Below are 19,964 nucleotides of genomic sequence, written 5' to 3'. Positions count from 1 at the left end.
GTGATCAATCCATCCCACACCCAAATCATTACCTTGTATACGGTTTAGCGAATCTCGCATTCTAACTCTCGGTCATCCTCTCAAGCATTGCAGAATTTCTCTTGTCGACGAACCAAGTTCGAATAAATCCATTGATTCTGCAAGCCAAACAAAACATCTATCGTTTCTTCACATCTCTCAGGTTTCGGGTAAACTCCTATAAGATCGTCGGTTGATAAAGACATATCCTCTTCTAGGGGTTTTCCTTCACCAAGAGTGTGCTTGCTTCTTGGCAGGTCCTGGAGCTTGTGGGTTATGGCCCATCTCATCACTTGTAAACCTTGAACTCATCCTTGGGGTAACTCACCATTACTCCAACATCCAACTTCCTAGCATTTCTTAAATCCATCCAATTGTACTGTCTCCCTTCTACTTATACCAAACTTAAGACGTGATTACTCAGACTCATCCTGGAGTTACAATTGCTCCATATTACCAACCTTATATCTCCTTTATATCCCATAATACTTCAACCCTTCATATTCTCGGGGTATCCCGCATATCAAGATAAAACTTCTTCTTATTTTGTCCGAAGTCCACTCCGTGGAATATCATAATCCTCTCCGGAGGTCAAGGGTCCTCACAGGGTACTACCACCCTTAAAATGAACAAATCTTCCATAGACCATATTTCGCATATCCTCGAAAATGGTCAAAATCTTCCTTCATACATTCACTGCTTATAAAATTCAAATCTTTACCAACGATGCTAACTTTATTTATTCTCTAATGATTACAATCACTTGCTTTTCCATTACATGCCTCAACTCAACACCTCAATGTAAAAGAATTGTTCCCACTTCTACTACTACATTTCTTTTGTTGCTAACTCAACTATTTAGCACAAGTCTGCTTTTCCTTGGGACAATCTCTGGCAAAGTGCCCTACTTCATTACAGCGGAAACCTATTACTTCTGACAAGTCTCTTGGTTTCCTTATGACTACATAGCCTCCTTGGGTCCTCGGCTTCCTTTTTGGGCAACTACTGAAGTAGTGCCCTGACTCCTCGCACCTGAAACAGGTGATATGGCTCATGTCCTTCCTGCAATCCAATCCACTTCTCTTCCTGGACTCTTCCGTTCCAATCGGGGCTTCTATTTCCTGTGGGTCATACTCTACTTCCTCTGTCGGGAATTCTACTAGATCCCCATTCAAACAATTTTAGGAGATGTGTCCTTCTTCTCCACATGAATATCATGACTTAGTGGAGGGTTTAATTGGGTCTTCTTCGGGTGTGTCCTCCCCCTCTTCCTTCATCACAGGTTCATCTAAAATTTCAATGAGGGCTCCTTTCATTGCTTCTTTCTTCTGCTGGATGTTTCTTTGTACCATGGGGTAAATGTGACATTGAGCAGGGTAGTGGGTAGTTCCTTCAAACAAGAAACAAGTAATCTGCCTAGTTGGGCATTCTTCAACTAGGTGACTTCCTTCACAATTTAGGGCATTCATCCTTGTGTTCTTTATGGTTGTGTCCTATTTCTCCACATAGTTTGCATGCACATAGTTTCTTCATATCCTTTCCATAAGGCTTCATCTTCTGAGACACAAGACGGGACTTTAGCAAGGTCAACTTAAATTCCTTCCAAGTGGTTACTCCTTGCCATCCATTGATGGTTTGGTACATCCTCCACCAAGTAGATGCACCTCTTTCAAAGCACCAAAGAGCATGCTGGGCCATATCCTTTCCGGCTATAGGGTTATTCACCATATGATCTTCCATGTTATGGATCCATCGATCCGTCTCCAATTGAGTCATCGGTCTAGAAAATATGGGTTCATCTCCATTCATCCTCTATTGGGTCCAGGGGTTTTGGGGTGAGATAAGAGAGATAGAGAGGGAGGGATACACACAATGCAAACAATGGTTTTGAAAAGGCAGATTTATTTTGTGGCTGTCGGAAAACATCAAACAAATGACAGCTCACAATCGTCGCATCTAACGTAGGTATATAATAGGGGTTTAGTCTTCTAAAAGTCAATAAATCTTCAAAGTAGCCAAACTCTTCAAGTGTTGTTCATGTCTCCGATGGCTTCTTCCGACCGTACTTGTCCTTCTCAAGTTCGTATGCCAGATCTCTGTTGACGCAAATTCTCTAGTGACATCCTTTAATATTCCCGGAGTTGCATTCCAAATTTCTGGGTTTCAACATCCTTGGCATAAGCCATGGTTCTACTGTCCTTCAGTTCCTGAAGAATCTCCGGTATCTCGAGGTTTTGCTCCTCCAGCTTGGCTACTTTCAGCTTCTGGTTCCTGAGTTCTTCACGAATTGCCTCCTTATCAAATATGACTTCCTAAAGTTCCACCCTAAACTTCTTGATGTAATACTCCAGATCCTGGTGATACACGTGCTAAGGTTAAAACTTCATCTTTTGCTGACAGATGCTCCATCATCCTTCTACCATCCAATCCTTCCATGCATCTGCATGCTTAACTCTGCATGGTGACAATAGCATAAGCGGGTAATAACACCATGGTCAGCTGTGTCTATGCCCATGTTACTGCCATGAGCTTTCATTCCATAATTTATATCTCCTGTCTTAGGGTTTTCCTGACAAAAACATTGAGTTCTAATGCTCCATGTTCCGCTCTTTCTTCGATACACCTTGATCTCGGGTATTGACAGCTTCCTTAGTCTGACAAGCTCTATCAGAGTAGCCTTCCTATACCAATCTGGAAATTCTTCAGAGCCTTCAAATTCTCCTAGTCTTCGAAGTCTTCAACCGTTATAGTTTCCATTATAATGCATAGTCAAATCCTCTTTATTACGAAGTGGTCTTAGTTGTCCGATATCTTGTACGTCTTGGAGTGGTCTCGTCAGTCGAATCTTCATGGTCAAAAGGGGCAAGGGTATAGTCTCACTAAAAGGGAATATTTGAATAAGCTCAGAAGAGAAGAGATGTAAAAGGTCTTTTTGAAAAGAAAGTTGTAGAAAAAAACTTTTCCTATGGGCTTGCCAGTTTCTATGGTCACGTCCTACAGTCAACATGTGCTCTGATACCATCTTGTAGCGACCCGACCCGAATGGATCGAATCTCTGTGCTTAAGTGTCATCCCTGGATCAGTATGCTGACACACATAGTACTCGAGGATTTATAACAAAGGTAAATCACATGTATACAGTAACGTAAATACTATTATCTCAATCCAAATAGCGGAAGTAACAACAAGGTTGTGGATACCCATCAACACCAACGGCAAAGTTGAGTGTAGAAATCGTAACCCTAATGTATCACTTACTCGTAAGATTCCTGCAACATGAGACGTTGCACCCATGTAGGTCAGTACAATTAATGTACTGGCAAATTCACATCATAGGATGAAAGATGAATAAAAGCTATCACTACATGCATATATGGCTGGTGGAAAGCTCTATGGTTACAATGTTTTTGCGAAAAGCCAAATTTTCCCTACAACAAAGGAATAAAATTTATTTAACTATCATGGTGGTTGTTAAACATTGAGAAGATGGACATCCTCTCAATCCCAATTAAACATCATCATTAAACCCAACAAATTAAATTAAAGTAACATGATGAGATTCACATGATATCGAGGTACTAGATACTCAAGATGTCCATAACCGGGGACACGGCTAACCATGATTAGTTTATACACTCTGCAGAGGTTTTGCGCACTTTTCCCCACAAGACTCGATCTCCTCCATTGGGATTCTCGCACTACATGATGTTTGAGAAATGGATGACCGAGACATAGTCTTTCAGAAGCGCTAGCACCTTACGATCAGGTAGACAGTACCAACCTACATCCCCTACAACTGCTAGTCTACCACTATAAGAGTTCGCACAACTTAGTCAACTATGCTAGAGCCCATAGTAGCTTGTGGCTGCACAAGGAAGTTTCTAGCATGAATAATCTTATGATACCTTCGAGCATGGGTGGCAGTCCATAGGAAAATCACACGGAACCCCGGGATTTCCAAAAATACAGGCAACACTGGATTCCCCCAGGTGCCTCAATCCACCCAGATGTGTATTAAAGTTGCCACCTTAAGTTGAACCATTAATTAACAATCTCACATCTGTCATGGATACACTCAAACCCAATCCACGTCTACGGGCATAGCATAGCAATATAAGCATAACATTGAAGTCCAAGGGTTTGGTAATAAATAGGGCAATAGGTTCTACCTCACCATCTACTTCCCAATACCCACATGTTATTCAGATCCTAACCATGCAATGTTTGAGGATTGAAACTAATGCATAAAAACTGGGTATGAAAAGTATGATCAAAGTGTGAACTTGCCTGTATTATTGATGAAGATGATTCACACTCAACTCCTGATAGTTCTATTCGTCACACTCCGTTCAATCTATCGTAAGCAAACAATAGTAACCACACATAAGCAATCACTCAAAAGATCAGAGAGAACGAAGAAAACAAATCAGAAAATATCAAAACCAAGAAAATAACTCTTGCAGCATAAAACAATTTCTAACAGTACCAAAACTATGTGAATTTGGCCTTATCAGAAAGTTTAGTTCAAGAGCTTCGATTTGCAAAAAGAATCAACTCAAACGGAGTTATAGAACTCGAGTTACGATCAAACGAAGTTCAAATACTAAACTGTTTGAATTCAAATTTAAACTTTCAAAAACATGTTTAAGTTGTTTTACTGGATAGAGGGGATCATAACAAAGAAGTGGGCGTTGGTTTCGTTGGATTTGGATAAATGGACAAAAAGTTGTGACCGTTTGCATTCCAGGGGCTAATCTGCAGAAAAATTATTCGTAGATAGGACCCTGGCCGAAATAAAATAAAACGAAAAGGCTATTTAACGAACATTCGCTAACGAACGCTAACAAACGAAAAACCGTTCGGTGCAAACCCTAACTAATGAACGTTTGCTACTTAAAGTAAAACGATTCGAGAGAAAAAAACAAGATGATCTGGACCGTCAGATCCAGATCGGACGACGAGGGGAGAGGCGAGGCGTACCGCGGCTGCCGACGGCGAGGGAGACAGCGGCGGCGGCTCGGACGTCGCGGGGCGGCGGCTTCGGTGGTCGAGGAGGGCAACGAAGAGGTCGGGGAGGGGCGGCGAGGCGCGGCAGTGAAGTGGGTGGTGGCTGCGGGGTCGTGGAGGAGCGGGGCGCCGGCGAGGAAACTCGGCGGCGACGGCAACTCAGGCGAGGCGGTGGCGAGATGCAGGAAGGGGGCGGAGTCGCGAGCAGAGAGGAAAAGGCTCGGGGCCTTCGGATTTATAGGGGAGGGGAGGAGGTGGCATGGAGGAGGGGCAAGGGGAGGCCGGGGCGGACACGGCAGTGGCCGGAGTCATGCGGCGGCGGGTCTCCTGCGGGAGCTCGGGGACGGCGCGGGCGCGCTGGGCTGGGCTGTGGCCTGGCTGGCTAGCTGGGCCGGCCCAGTTCGGCGGAGGAAGATTTTTTTTAAACCAACAGACAGACAAAAATAAAAATAAAAAAACCACAAATACTAAAAATGATATATAGGCATATTATATATCATAATTTTCAAAAAAATATTTTCTACAACATGAACATTATTCTAGCTTCAAATAAAATACAAAAAAATTCAAATAAAGCAAAGAGTGCTACTGGTGCAATAAAACCTCATAAAAATCATTTTAAAAAATACCAAAATTAATTCAAAGTTATTTCTCTCCAATTTTTTTGATGTAGGGAATCATGTTACCCTAATTTCCATATATTTTATTTTTGGAGAAAAATAATTTGAATAAAACCCAAATAAGTCCAAATTGAAAATAATTTTCAAAGGAACTTTAAATTGGATTTCTTTTAAACTCCCAACTCATATTCAATATGTTTTGAAGAAGTCATTTTATATTCTCTCATGAAAATCATTGAGTTGCATGAAGTTTAAGAATTGGAAAATATTTCTGAATGAAATTCAAATCTTTTGAGAACCCTTTTTCATTTATTTAAATGGAAGAAGTCATATTATCTTCACTCGAGGGTTTTGTGTTTGAAAAGAATTTGAATACATGGAGATCCTAAGTGCAGAAATGAAAGTTTGGGAAAGTCCTTTTATTCCCTCTCATTTAACTTTCAAAAGTTCAAATTTCACTCAATCGATCACACAACAATCAAACAAACACTCAATCTATTTATTTAGTATAACATTCCAAAATTTAGAATTTTGGGATCTTATAGTCGACCCGCAGCGGAAATGTAAAGGAAGGAGACAAACAATGGGACCTAGTAGAGTGGCAAAGGGGATCTAGATTAAAGTAAACTAGACTGAGGTGAAGGCTAAGAGATTTGAGTGAGCTATTGAGGTAAATCTAGATCTATGGTGATGAACTATGATGAACCCCGACAAACACGGTACGAATTATGATGGTGCGGAGGAGCAATGGTTACTCACAGATCTGTGAAGACAAGTTCAGGTTGAAGAAGGTCGATGGCGCGGCCACAATTCCTCTGACAAATGTCTGGTGATGGTGCATTCACGTTGCTGTCACTGACTTGGTGGCGCGGCGAGCTCGAAGGGGCACGGCAGCATCGGAGGCGAGAGGAAGGAGCAAGAGGAAGAGGAGGTAAAAAGAGCCCGGGGGTCCGTCGCGCTATTTATAAAAAGCTTGGGACCCAAAACGGCAGGTGTGAAGCCCCAGGACGCGCATTGAATTTTTGCTAAAAGGGCTCCACGATTCTCGCGCTTAACAAGACAATACAAATCCACTCAAAAGATTCGTTATGATGTCACGCAAGGATTTCGGAGAGACAGTGGGAGATATCATGATATGAGACAGTATGGGAATGCAAAAGTGTGGAACAATCTTGATGACCCGATAGATTAAATGACCTAGTCAAATACCTTTAAAAGAGCGGAACATGAAATGGTGGAGTTGAAAAGATGTTCGCACGAGAAATAGACCCGGAGCATAATCGTTCACTCTTCCCTGATCTCTCTTATTTTTAAGATGAGTTCAACATGGATAAATCCAAGCTGAAGTGGGGGCTAATGTTAGGGATATTCCCCATGACTATGACCCGGCAGAAGATATGACCCGACTAGGATCATAGAGGCTTCATGGGTCATTTTATCTTCCAGGACATAACAGTGACAAGGACGTGGAGGCCCAAGAAGAGGCTTGGCAGAGGGCTGGTTTGTAGAGGAGTACTGCAAGCCGGCTCATGAAGAAAGCTCGAGAAGGATAGAATTCCTAACTTGGATGGCAAGACAAATAGAAGTTAGAGTAGGATACGGGTTGTTACTACAACCCAGACTTTGTTGTGAACCTAAGGACTTGTGACGCCCCCGATTCAATCGTACACTAATCATACATGCAAATGTGTACGATCAAGATCAGGGACTCACGGGAAGATATCACAACACAACTCTAGACACAAATAAAATAATATAAGCTTTATATTACAAGCCAGGGGTCTCGAGGGCTCGAATACAAGCTTGCTACACAAGAGTCAGTGGAAGCAACAATATCTGAGTACAGACATAAGTTAAACAAGGATGCCTTAAGAAGGCTAGCACAAAAGCAACACGATCGAAGAGGCAAGGCCTCCTTCCTGGGACCTCCTAACTACTCCTGGTCGTCGGCGGGCTCCACGTAGTAGCATCCATCGGTGGTGGCATCTGGCTCCAGGGATCCATCATCTGGTTGCATCAACTGGAAAGAAGAAAGAAGGGGGGAAAGGGGTAGCAAAGCAACCATGAGTACTCATCCAAAGTACTCGCAAGCATCAGATCTATACTAAGTATGCATTGGTATCAAATGGAAGGTTTGTATTTGTGGACTGAACTGCAGAATGCTAGAATAGAGGGAGAAGGCCTAGCCTATCGAAGACTAGCATCTTCAAGCAGCTGCGAGCATCTTGCAGCATGTAGAAGAGTAAAGAATAGCATTTTAACATTTAACAAGCATGTTGTAGCATCAAGGCCCAGAGATCCTTCCTCGACTCCCTGTGAGAAAGCAATTCCGGAGCCACATGTCAATCACATATCTCAAGTATCCATTTCTAGTTATATAAGATCAGGATATAAGTCTGAACGTCCATTACCGTGGACACGGTATTCGAATATATATCTTCCCTGCAGGGGTGCACCACGTTACCCAACACGCTCGATCACTCTGGCCGGACACACCTTTCTGGGGTCAATGCCCGGCCTCGGAAGATCAACACGTCGCAACCCTACCTAGGCTCAGTAGAAAGGTCCCCGCTGGTCTACATCCTAAGCACTCCGGGGTCTTGGGCCCATCGCCCGCAGCACTCTGGGTCCACTTTCATTCGACGTTCCGGGGCGCCCGATTCGATCGACGAATTTGGCGAGCTGTGTGTGCAGGGTGGATACCAGCACCTCCTCGGATGGCCAGCACGATCTGACCGTGCCACTATGCTGAACTGGACGCCTGACAAAGCTTCGGCTGATACTACGACGTCGAGGCCCATATCTATTCTCGCGTGGTGGTTAGTGCGTAAAGGCCGAAGGCCAACTCAGAACAAATACCCAAACCTGTTAGTATATTGGGGGCTCACGGAAATGATCAGAGACTCACAGTAAGGTGACCCCGTCGCCCCGTCTCATGGACTTATGGCAAGGGCCCAGACTGCCCGGCCGTGCCACGTGGAAAACTCGCGGGTGCTCTACGGGCCCGCCCGACTTTCACATCAACTCGCGGGTACCCCTCAGGGCTGACCTGACTTCAACAATGGTCTCAAGTAAAGTCAAGGTAACCGTGTGTCCAAACATCAAGGGAAAAACCCGAGGAATCACCCCCGGTGGATTCCACTCGATGTAATCATCAAGGTGAGCGTAAGAGGAACCACCCTCGAGGTTCACACTTGAGGTGTTGCACAATAGAGCCATATCAGGAATGGTGAAGGAGGAACCACCCTCGATTACCACGACCGAATAGCTACATTACAGAGATCTCATCAGGAGTAATGTATGAGGTTCCACCCTCGGCACTCGATGGTAACTCTGCAGAGTCGGGCATCAAAAGGGGCATTATGCGATGTGAGGTGTCGGGCTCTAGTCGATGATCACGTTGATCGAGGCATCGATGATGAAGCAGGGGCAACAAGGACAAGGTGGGGGTCACTGATGGATCACTAGCCAACCTATACTAAGCAATTTAGGATAAGCAGGTAGGTAAGAATAGCAGGTACAAAAGCAGGCTATGCATCAGAATAGGAGCAATCAATTACAGTAGCAAAATCTAATGCAAGCATGAGAGAATAGAATGGGCGATATCGAGATGATCAAAGGGAGGGCTTGCCTGGTTGCTTAGACAAGAAGGAGGGTTCGTCGGTGACGTAGCCGATCACAGCGGCATCAACAGCGGTCTCGGCGTCTACCGGAGAGAAGAGGGGGGAGAAATAGTAAATATAGATCAAACAAGTGCATGACATGACAATAAGCAGCACTAGGCGTGTTCTAACGCGATGCTACACGATACCGACGAAGGAGGAAAACATTCGGGAAAGTTTTTCCGGTTCCGGACATCTGTCACACAGATGAACCGGAGGGGAAAGGTTGCATGTTCGCTATGCTAGGGATGTGTGGTGGACGAACGGACCGCGTGTCCAGATTCGTCTCATCGTTCTGAGCAACTTTCATGTATAAAACTTTTTCATCCGAGTTACGAATTATTTTCTATGAATTTTCAACTATTAAAACATTTTCTGGAATAATCTAAATTAACAAAAATGGAATTATGACGTCAGCATGACTAGAGGATGACGTCAGAAGTCAATTGGTCGGCTGACCAGGTCAAACCTGACATGTGGGTCCAGTGGGACCCACATGTCAGCCTCTGTTAGTCTAACAGTAATTTAAACTAAACTAACAGGCTAATTAGAGGGGTGGGCCCCTGGTGTCAGTGACTAACTAATTACTAATTAATTAACAATTTATATTTAGCAGATGTATTTACTTTTAAAACGTTTTAAACAAGTGGGGCCCACACGTCAGTCTCACTGGGCAGCCCAGTCAGCAGTTGACTGGGTCAACCCAGTCAACTGGGGGTCCGCAGGGCCCGTTGGCAGTGGCAGTGGGATGGCCCCAGGTCAACCACGTAGGCGGCGGCCGGCGTTTCGCTGTCACGACGCTAGAACGCGGCGGAAGCACCCAGGCCTCGTCGGGGTTTCGCTACACGGCACCGTTTGACGCGCGGCTTGGTCTAGTCGAACGGCCACTCGATGCCGTGTTGAGTGGTGGTGGTGGTATCGCCGGACTCAGACGGAAACGGCGGCGGCGAGCGGCGAAGCGGACGCCGGAGTTCGGACGTCGTCGGATACGACGCTGCATGGCACGGGAAGGCGTGCTAGGGGTATCGTTGGACTCGCACGAGCTCCAGGAGCTCGTCTACGAGCTCGGACGCGAGCTCGGGCTACGGTGGTCATGGCGGCGAGCTCATCTATGGCGACGAGTACAGCCATGACGTGGTCGGCGGCTACGAGCGCGAAGATGAGCAAGGGAGTGAGGGGAGAAGGAGAGGAGCTCACGGCGCTCCTGCAGATGTGCAAAGTGGGCTCGGGGGAGGCTTGGTGTGGCCGGAATCGACGACGATGGCGGCGGTGCCCGAGGAAGAAGAAGAAGACAAGGTGGCGATGTAGCGGCTCCTGTCCCCAATGGCTTGCTGTAGAGGATGTAGTCGACGACGGCGGTGCTTGGGAACGCGTTGGCGAGGTGCGGCGTGGACGGTGGCCACGTTGACGGTGATCGGTGGCGACGAGCTCGCGCGGCCGAGATCGGGATCGAGCGAGAGGAGAGGGGGAGGAGCGGGTGGATCTGGGAGGCGAGAGAGGAGAGTGGAGGTAGGTGGGGAGGAGGCCGAGGCGTAGAGGGGGGGGGGGCTCGACCTTATCCTCTCCGAGAGTCGTCGTCGAGGCGGTCCGACGGAGCTCGCCCCTGCTGTGACCCCGGTCGGGGGAACAAGGGGAGAAGGCGACCCGTGAAGGGGCTGGGCCGGACCAGCTGGTCCTGTCCCTGGTGGGCCAAGGCCCGGGGGGGGGGCAAGGGAAGCCCCCTTTTTTTATAGCCTTTTTTTGTCCTCTGTTTTATTTCATTCCAGGGCACTAAGCCACTTTCTAAAAAAAGTTGGCTCACCGCCAATATTAAGAACTGAATATTTATCACATGATCAACATTTTAGTTTTCATGTTTGCAAACTTTTGGATTACACTTAGAATTTGAACCGGATTGAATCAAAGGGGGATTTAGCAATAGTGAAAATGGTGACATGGCACCATTAGCAGGGAATCACTATAGCTTAATTATCCGGGCGTCACAGGACTCGACCTATTATATAAAGGGGAGCCCTCAAGATGAAAATACTGAAGTTACAATCAATAGAGAGCTAGGTTAGCGAATCCGCATCCTTGTAATTGAGATCTCCAGCAATATCAATCAAGCAGGAAGTAGGTCTTTACCTCCACCGCGAGGGGCCAAACCTGGGTAAACTCGTGTCTTTCGTTCCCAATCAACCCCATTCAAGCGACCACCTAGTTGCGATGGCCTCCAGACTTAGTCCTTTCACAAGGACATCTGTCGTGACAAAACCACGACATCACGTCTCTACCATTCGAGAGATTATGTTGATGGTATGTGTTTGGGAGGGCTGGTAGGTTGAAGTAGATGCAGCTTTTTCCCTGTGACCGGTAGGTCGCACGTATTTCCTTGCGATATGGGTCGAGTAGGAGTTACATGTCGTGGTCTTGTCGTGCTCATCGAAGAGGAAATTGATCGACCCGAAGCGCATGTAGTGGATGTAAGGTGGGGCGTAACATCGAAGAGTCGCACCCAACCGTCAACCGCCAGCTCGAAAGAACCGAAGGTGAAGGTCTGGCCCGGCATGAACTCGTCATGCACATGTAGATCTCTGACCCAGATTAGGTCTCTGATCAGCGTAGCCTGTTCCTTGCGCGCCAACTGACGGTGCTGAACGCGATCAAAATTACTGGGACGGAGCCCGCACACGCATGTTACCTAGATTCGGGCATCCGAAGAGTTATACCCTACATCCTGCTTCTTGTTATTAATGGTGGAGGGATACCTCGTGCGAGGGAATACAATGGTGTAGATGGGATGGTTATTGAGACTTGGTCTATCTGGGAATAGATGGGAAGGAGATCCCTCTAGCCTCCCCTTATATACACGGTGGAGCCTAGAGTATTATAGGAAGAGATGTGATCTAGGCTGTTGCCACCCCTGGCTTGGGGGTCAATATGATCGCCATGTGCTTATCCTCCCCATCGGGCTCCCTCCTATTGGTGGGCCCCGTAGACCCACTGGCAGGCCTTCTGCCGGTTCCCCTCGGTGAGCCACCCTCGGTGTATGAGGTTGTCATATAATCCCATCGGGAAGGGAGTACTTCCCTACATACTAGATGATACCCCACACGTTGTTGCGGAAATGTTTTGCAATACAATTAAATGCAATTTTATTGTATGTAACTTGAATAATTGAAGTAACAATATGAGAACTAATACTAAAAATACATGTGATTTGTTGTGTTGTACTATGGCATAGTGGTAAAATATCTTGCATAATAGAACGGGAATTCTCATGCATGTTTGCATGTTGAGGGTTTTTTATGCAATGTTGCATGTTGTGGTGGGGTGTTTTCGTATGCATGTCGATGTGGAAGCAATGTGATTTAAAACCCACTTAGAATGCACTAATGCATGTTGCATGGTAGAGGATTCTCATGCGTACATCAAATGGATGCTAGTGGATCATGCTAGTAATGTGACGGCTACAACAATTTGGATGATGTGAAAGCACACATGTTGAGATAATTAGAAGTAGTGGGGATAACTCTATTAGGTATATATAGGATATATGATAGGTAGCAATGGTATAAAAGTAGCATGAACATAGCAAAAATTGTAGATATGTTTGAGACGTATCAACACTCGACCATGGTAGTGAAGGTGGTTAACGAAGTAGTAGGCGTCCCTATAAGCACGACCGCCGATCACGTGGTCGTGAACTCATCCTGGCAGTTTGGCACAGGGGAGGAGGGGTTCGAGATAGCCAACTAGGCATTCACTATTCTAGCTCCCAATGCCATTTGTGTGGGTAGCTCTAGGAACGACAAACGTGACATCATCTCCAGTTGAAGGAGGCAAGCTATGGAAATAAGTCAATCTTATTTGCACGACTATGTCTTTAGACAAGAAGTGGTTTCCCAATTGAGGGACAAAATACAATGATGTTTTATCTTTGGAAAGCAAAAAATAGTGAGGCTCTTCACTCGTTATTAGTAAGCCTTCCTGTGATAATGTAGATGGCCTCCACCATTGAAGGGGTTGGTCAAGCTCAATGTAGATTGAGGCATTGCAAAAACATCTGCGAAAGGCTCGGTGAGTGATCTGTGTCATAATCACGTGGGAATATTCCTAGGAGCTTCGCCCCTTGTTTTTCAAGGTATGACTAATCTGGCAACACTCAATGCGTGGGCTTGTGGTGATGCCTTCCCTCTAGCTTTTGAACTTCAACAGAGGAATATGCAAGTTGCTTCTAATTGCCCGCATGCAGCTAAATAATTTGGTTCAAACTTTAATGGAAACTGATCCAAAGAGGCGCCTGTTCCGGCAAAATAGGTGTATTCATAAGAAATGGGCAAATTAATTTTGAGACTCGTAGTCTCATAAAGTCTGCTACTCCTTCCGAATGGGAATACAGGTCAACACTAGTTTTTGGTGGTCAATTTGATTACTAGCACAAAATGTGTTAGATGTCATAAAATATGTACATTTTGGAATCATTGTCGAATGAAGTATCTATACACACTTTTATTTGTAATATCATGGCTGTTAGTTAAACTGATGACCAAAGTTCTCGTGCCGAACTTATATTCCATCAGGAGGGGATTACTTCTCTAGATATTAGCCGACATGTATTGCTTCTCTCTGGTCAGGAGATTGCTTGTACTACCCTTTGTTTTCAGATTTTAATACGACTACACACGGATGTATGTAGACATATTTTAGAGTGTAGATTCACTCATTTTACTTCGTATGTAGTTCATATTGGAATCTCTAAAAAGACTTATATTTAGGAATGGAGGGAGTAAATATTATTTCCCATGATCAATACTAAATCTTTCTTGGTTGATAAAAAAACAACTAAAGCAGCATGCGGACGTATGAAAGTGCTGAATAAATGACGTCCATGCATGCAGCTGATGCATGCAAGGATCTAGGGCTGGAAAAAAGCTCGAAGCTCGCGATCTAAACGAGTAGCTCGTGACTCGGCTCGAATCGCTTGAACTCGTAGAATAATGAGTCGAGCCGAACTTTATTTTTAAGATCGTTTATAGACCAAGTTAAACGAGCCAAGTTCACGAGTACTCGTGTAACTCGTTAGGCTCGGTATAAAAGTCAGCCACCCAGTACCACCTTACATCCTAGGCCAGTCGTATAAGCACAACATAAGGCCCATCCGCAAAACACTTGGCACAGACGCCAAGGAGACGTGCACCATGCTTCCTCTCCTTTCATCCCTAGCGAGATAGCGATGGACCAGACTGTCGACGCCCCTTTCTCCTCTGTTCGCGAGGGCGTCAGTGCCGCATAAACCCATCTCTCGGGCCATGTACATGTTATTAACTTTCTCATTATTGTGGTCATGTACATTCTTAATATGTACATGTTACATTCCCAATTAATATTTTTTTATCATATTCATAAGGTTTTGTGTCCATATCTATAACGAGCTAAACGAGCTAGCTCGCGACTACACGAGCCGAGCCAATCTTGAATTTGAGCTCGTTATAGTAACGAGCCGAGTCAAGCTAACTCGTTAACAAAACAAGCTCTAGCGAGTCGAGCCGAGCTGGCTCGACTCGGCTCGAATTCCAGCCTAAGGATTCATGAATTGTAGAAGCCGAGAAAAGAGGAGAGAGACCTAATGGGAGAATAAGTATGTTCCCTAAACGGGTGTCTGGCGACAGAGCAAGACACGATGTTAGTCTTTTTCGTTGCCCAAACCGATGTGATGTTGTAATGGATAGTGTCGTGCGATCTTGGGGCAGAATCATTACCTATCTGATAGCTAGCTTTCGCCATGCCCAAGATGTCTAGAAGAGTAAAACATGCACGCTTAATTAAAGTGTGCCGCGGCAGGCAGGACGCAGATACTCTCATATAATTTTTTTCCATCCTACTACTACTAGTCGATGATGCGAGGCATCGATCTAACCTTTTTGGGACAGAGATTGTGCCGGTAAAGTCGTTTTTTGTTAGGTTATGTGATTATGTTCCCTGGGCCTTGCTTTTCTTGCCTCTTCTTTCTCTGATCAATTGTTCGATCTAGGCCCGCATGCATATTGATACTGGGATGCAAGAGCAGTACATTTATGCTTTGAATTCTCAAAAGAAAAGTACGTTTATGTTTTGTGCGTTTGAGCTTGCTTGCGAGGATGCTAATTTTTGCCAATCACCCTGAAAAAACAAAAATGATATGCTCCCGGAGAAGAGCAGTACAACGAACCGAAGAAAGTTGCTCGGGTCAGCAAGTACTCCCTCGGTGCACTATTATAATTTTTTTTGTATATTTCAGTATGGACTACATAAGAACTGAAATGAGTAAACAAACACATTAAAATGCGTCTATATACATCCAATTCAAAAAAAAAAATCTTAACAATGAACGGAAGTACTCTCTCGTTTCATAATGTAACACGTTTTTTCACACTATACACTATGGGACGGAGGGAGTAGTTAATTAAAAAAAAAGTTGTTTATCTTAGGTCACTAAAATAGTGTTCTAAACGTTTTATATTAATTTACGGAGGGAGTATATGGGTATGTGTACACACGCAAAAAAATGGTATGGGAATCAACCGGAGCATAATGTACTGTAGACGGATCACGCCTGTACGTCCGTGGCCGGTTCTTAGCCTGCTGCTGCTGTACCTGCGCGTACGTGCCGGCTTTACCCACCTTGATCTGATTCTGGTTAAAGGCTATAACAGAGTCTACGTGGTTAAAGGCCACATCCTGATCAGAGTTGTGGTAGCCGTGCTTTTAACCTGGCTCAGACTGCGGGTGCACGCGCACTCCTGGATTCAGACGCATGCATGCAAGCCCGCTAGCAGCATTTCACGTGTAGATTTCTTGCTCCCGAGCTGTATGTCAACATGGCAATGGTACCTGCTATCCAAAAACCCGACGGGTAAAAACTCTATTAGATAAGTGTTACAGAAAAATAAATACACATGGATTTATAAATGAAAACAAATTGTACCCACTCGGGAAAACCGGGTACGGTTTGGGCGACCATTACCCGCACTCGAACCTGGCGGGTGCCATGCTGAGCTCCATGGAGCCCTGTTTTTGAAAATTTTGAAAATCATATTTTAAAGTTTCAAAAAATCTAAAAAAATCCAACCGGGCTCTCGCCCCTTTCCTTTAATCACTTAACGAAAATATTCAGTAAAGTCTACTTACGATAACTAGTGACAGAAACGGAAAAGTAGGCGGAAAGGGAAGAAGCGATGCAGATGTTCGATGTTGAAACATATGCTACGGGGAGAAAACCTGTTAACACCAACAACCAACGAAGCAAGTAGCAACAACGAAAGACTACATGCCACTGAAGCTCCGCACTACCACTCAGCGGGCATCAAACCCCAGTGAGCAAAATGAAACCCCCAGCACCGATGAAATCAACATGAGGAGCATCACCATAAATCTTCACCTGCGTTGAGCACCAGCATCATCTTCGATATTGAGCCTCCCTGGAGCATCAGCACGATCAACCAGGGATGCAGCAACCTAGACTGGCCTCTTGTCACTAGCCTGAAAATCGACTCTATCATCCAGCTTCAGCAACCCTGCCCAATACATCATAAACGAACATGCAGTGAAAACAACTTTCAAAGGAGTATGCACCATGTGTCTCTCGAATGTAACTTCGTTTCGGCTACACTAAATGCCCCAATAGATTGTAGCCACAATCATCATATAGTACCCTTTGCGTCCAGGGAGGAAGGAAAAAGGCCAAGATAAACTTTGCCAAAAAAAATGTGACTACAAGAAGCACCAAGAGCTAAACCAAAAAAACAAAAACAAATGGTCGAGCAAACGAACAAGTGAAGAAAAGATGATTAGCAATTTATACTTCTCGACAAAAAGAGCAAGTAGGATTCCCTAACTAATTACGTTTGTGCATGTTATCACGAGTAAGGATGGCATTTTGAAAGAGCTGTCACATGAAGATCTTAATCTTCAGAGGAATATTGGCTTTCCAAATCCATTTGTTATTTGGGCTGGATAAGTCGTTTTCCAACCATTCATAGACAGACTTAATAGTAAACACCCCTTTACTCGCCAGAGCCCACGCAACCTATCAGGGTAATCATTCAACATATTAGCCTCATCAATAATACTAACCAACTATCAGCCAATCCCCCAAACAGTCTATAATGAAAGGAGGCAACACACCTTTTAGCCACGAATTAAGCTAAAGTATGATCCTGATTTTGACAAATGTCAAATAGGATCGGGATTTATTTATTTCTGCAAAGGATGATCCAACATCCTGGAACCATGTCGGAGTCTGGCCAGGCTGCCAGTATTGATAATAACTTTCCTCCTGACAAAATACACTTCCTTAACTTCATAATTTCCTTCCAATAGGGGGAATCATTGAGACGAGGTTGCACAATGGCAATAGTTTGACACTTAAAATATCTAGCACGAACAATTTGTTACCACAAGCCATTACTAGTCTACAATTTCCACCACCACTTCACAAGGAGACTAACATTATGCTTGTCTAAATCATTAATGCCTAAACCTCCAATTCTTTTGGATCTACACACCCTCGGCCATTTCACCATATGATAGGCCCTCTCCTTTTTACCTTTCCTCTAGAAAGATGCCTACTGTGAGTTTCCATTTTCTTAATAACCGTTCTGTTAAGCAAGAATGTGGACATGAAGAAGGAAGGAATCCCATCTAAACTAAAATTAAGCAAGATGTATGTAGCTCTTGAGGAAGTCAAATAACCAATCCACGCGTCCAAATGCTTAATCAACTTTGCGTCAAGAAAATCCTAGTCAATAGTCTTGAGCATAGAGTAATTGACAAGTAGTCCAAGTTATTTCATGGGAAGAGTACCAACTTGACAATCAAATATATTAGCATAGAAACCATCAATCACATTATCAATACAAATAGTAAATAATTCACCTTTAAGTTAGTTATTCTTTAACTGAGACATAAGCTCAAACATATATAGCAATAGTATGAGATTCTCAACTTTTGAAGAATCATGAGTAAAGCAAAGGGCAATATCATCATTGTATTGCAGAATAGCCACTTCACCATTAATCAGATCAGTTGCAAGCCCCTGGATAAGATTACTTTTTTAGGCTGCAAGCACCATCTTAGTAAGATACTCAGGAGTCGTATTAAACAAAAAAAGGGATAATCGGTCGCCCTAGTGAACCCCTTTAGCACTCTGAATCTAAATGTATAATCCCAACTCATCATTGATTTGACACTAATTGTGCCATTATGCGAAATCTGGGACACCCGTCCACACCATTTTCATTAAATCCCTGAATCTAATTATAAGAGAGCAAAAAATCCCAGCTCACTTTGTCATACGCTTTTTCAAAATCAATATTTTAAAAGATGTAATATATATATATATATATATATGTGTGTGTGTGTGTGTGTGTGTGTGTGTGTGTGTGTGTGTGTGTGTGTGTGTATGTTATATGGATATATAAATTTTAAATATGGAATAATTAAATGATACCTGCAACAATATGGATAAGATGACCACTGTTCAAGAATTCACCCGATTAGTCAGTTAACGGGCCAGTTAATCACTACTCATAGCATGGCCGAATCAAAAAACACATATATTGCGTTAACTTGTCAGGCCGATTAATTGGCCAGTTAGACCGAGTAATCAGCTACCAAGCCGATTAATCCCTGCTGGCCCATTAACGGGTGGGCAAACAAAGCCCAAAATTTTGGCCCGTAACCCCTTCCAGCCCCATCCTGCTCCTTAATAGCTAGGATTAATAATTTTACCTCCTCTCTATGCTTTTCATATGTGCATCAAAGCATGTTTTGGTATACTACATAGCTGGGAGAATGAGAGTATGGCATAATACACAAAAAAAAAGTCTAGATGTATGTTGGCAAGTTCCCATTCAATCTATCGATTAATGCTTGACCGATTAATCCAGTTAATAGGACAATTCACCGATTAATCGTTACTCCTAAACCGAGCGAGCAGCTACTAGTTAACGATTTCTTGAACAATGAAGATGACCACTCAATCTCTAACAAAATGCTGCAAACAATGACATACTAGTATATATACATGTGAAATGCATGCCTTAAGTATGACTTGGTATTTTGTAGTGAATGATTCAAGGCATAAAAATATTCAATTCAATCTACAAAGGTAATATACTTGGACTTGTTTTACAATGAAGAATAGGAGCTACTTTGTGTCGTGTTGTTGAGTTGCTGTCATACCCTGATTTTCATGGCACTACACTTAAGATGATAAATCATGATAAAATGTGGTTTGACAAAAACTTTTGAGTGTTTTGGACTTTGCCTTGATTGTATTTTGTCTGTTGTTTGCAAGTTCTCTAAAAATAAAATAAATCCTCCAACTCCTATGCTTCATCTCCTTGCCCCAAACTTCTGCCTAATGATCATACCATGTGTATATAATAGTATAGTATTTTCTTACAAAAATAATTTGGCCAAAAAGTATTTTCTAATTTAGTTTCCAAAAACCCCTGTATTGAGGTTTGTACTACAAGTACTTGATTTGGGTTATGAAAAATCTTTCCAAAAACATATTTGACTCCTATTAGATATAAGACTACCATAAGCCACAAAAATATAATTTTAAAATTTATTTTCCTATTTTATTTAAAGGCTTTTTCTTAAGGCCAGAAATGGTCTTTAATAGGTTAAA

Source organism: Triticum aestivum, chromosome 2B, assembly GCF_018294505.1.
Source record: "Triticum aestivum cultivar Chinese Spring chromosome 2B, IWGSC CS RefSeq v2.1, whole genome shotgun sequence".
Taxonomy (NCBI): Eukaryota; Viridiplantae; Streptophyta; class Magnoliopsida; order Poales; family Poaceae; genus Triticum; species Triticum aestivum.
This window is presented reverse-complemented; position numbering follows the sequence as displayed.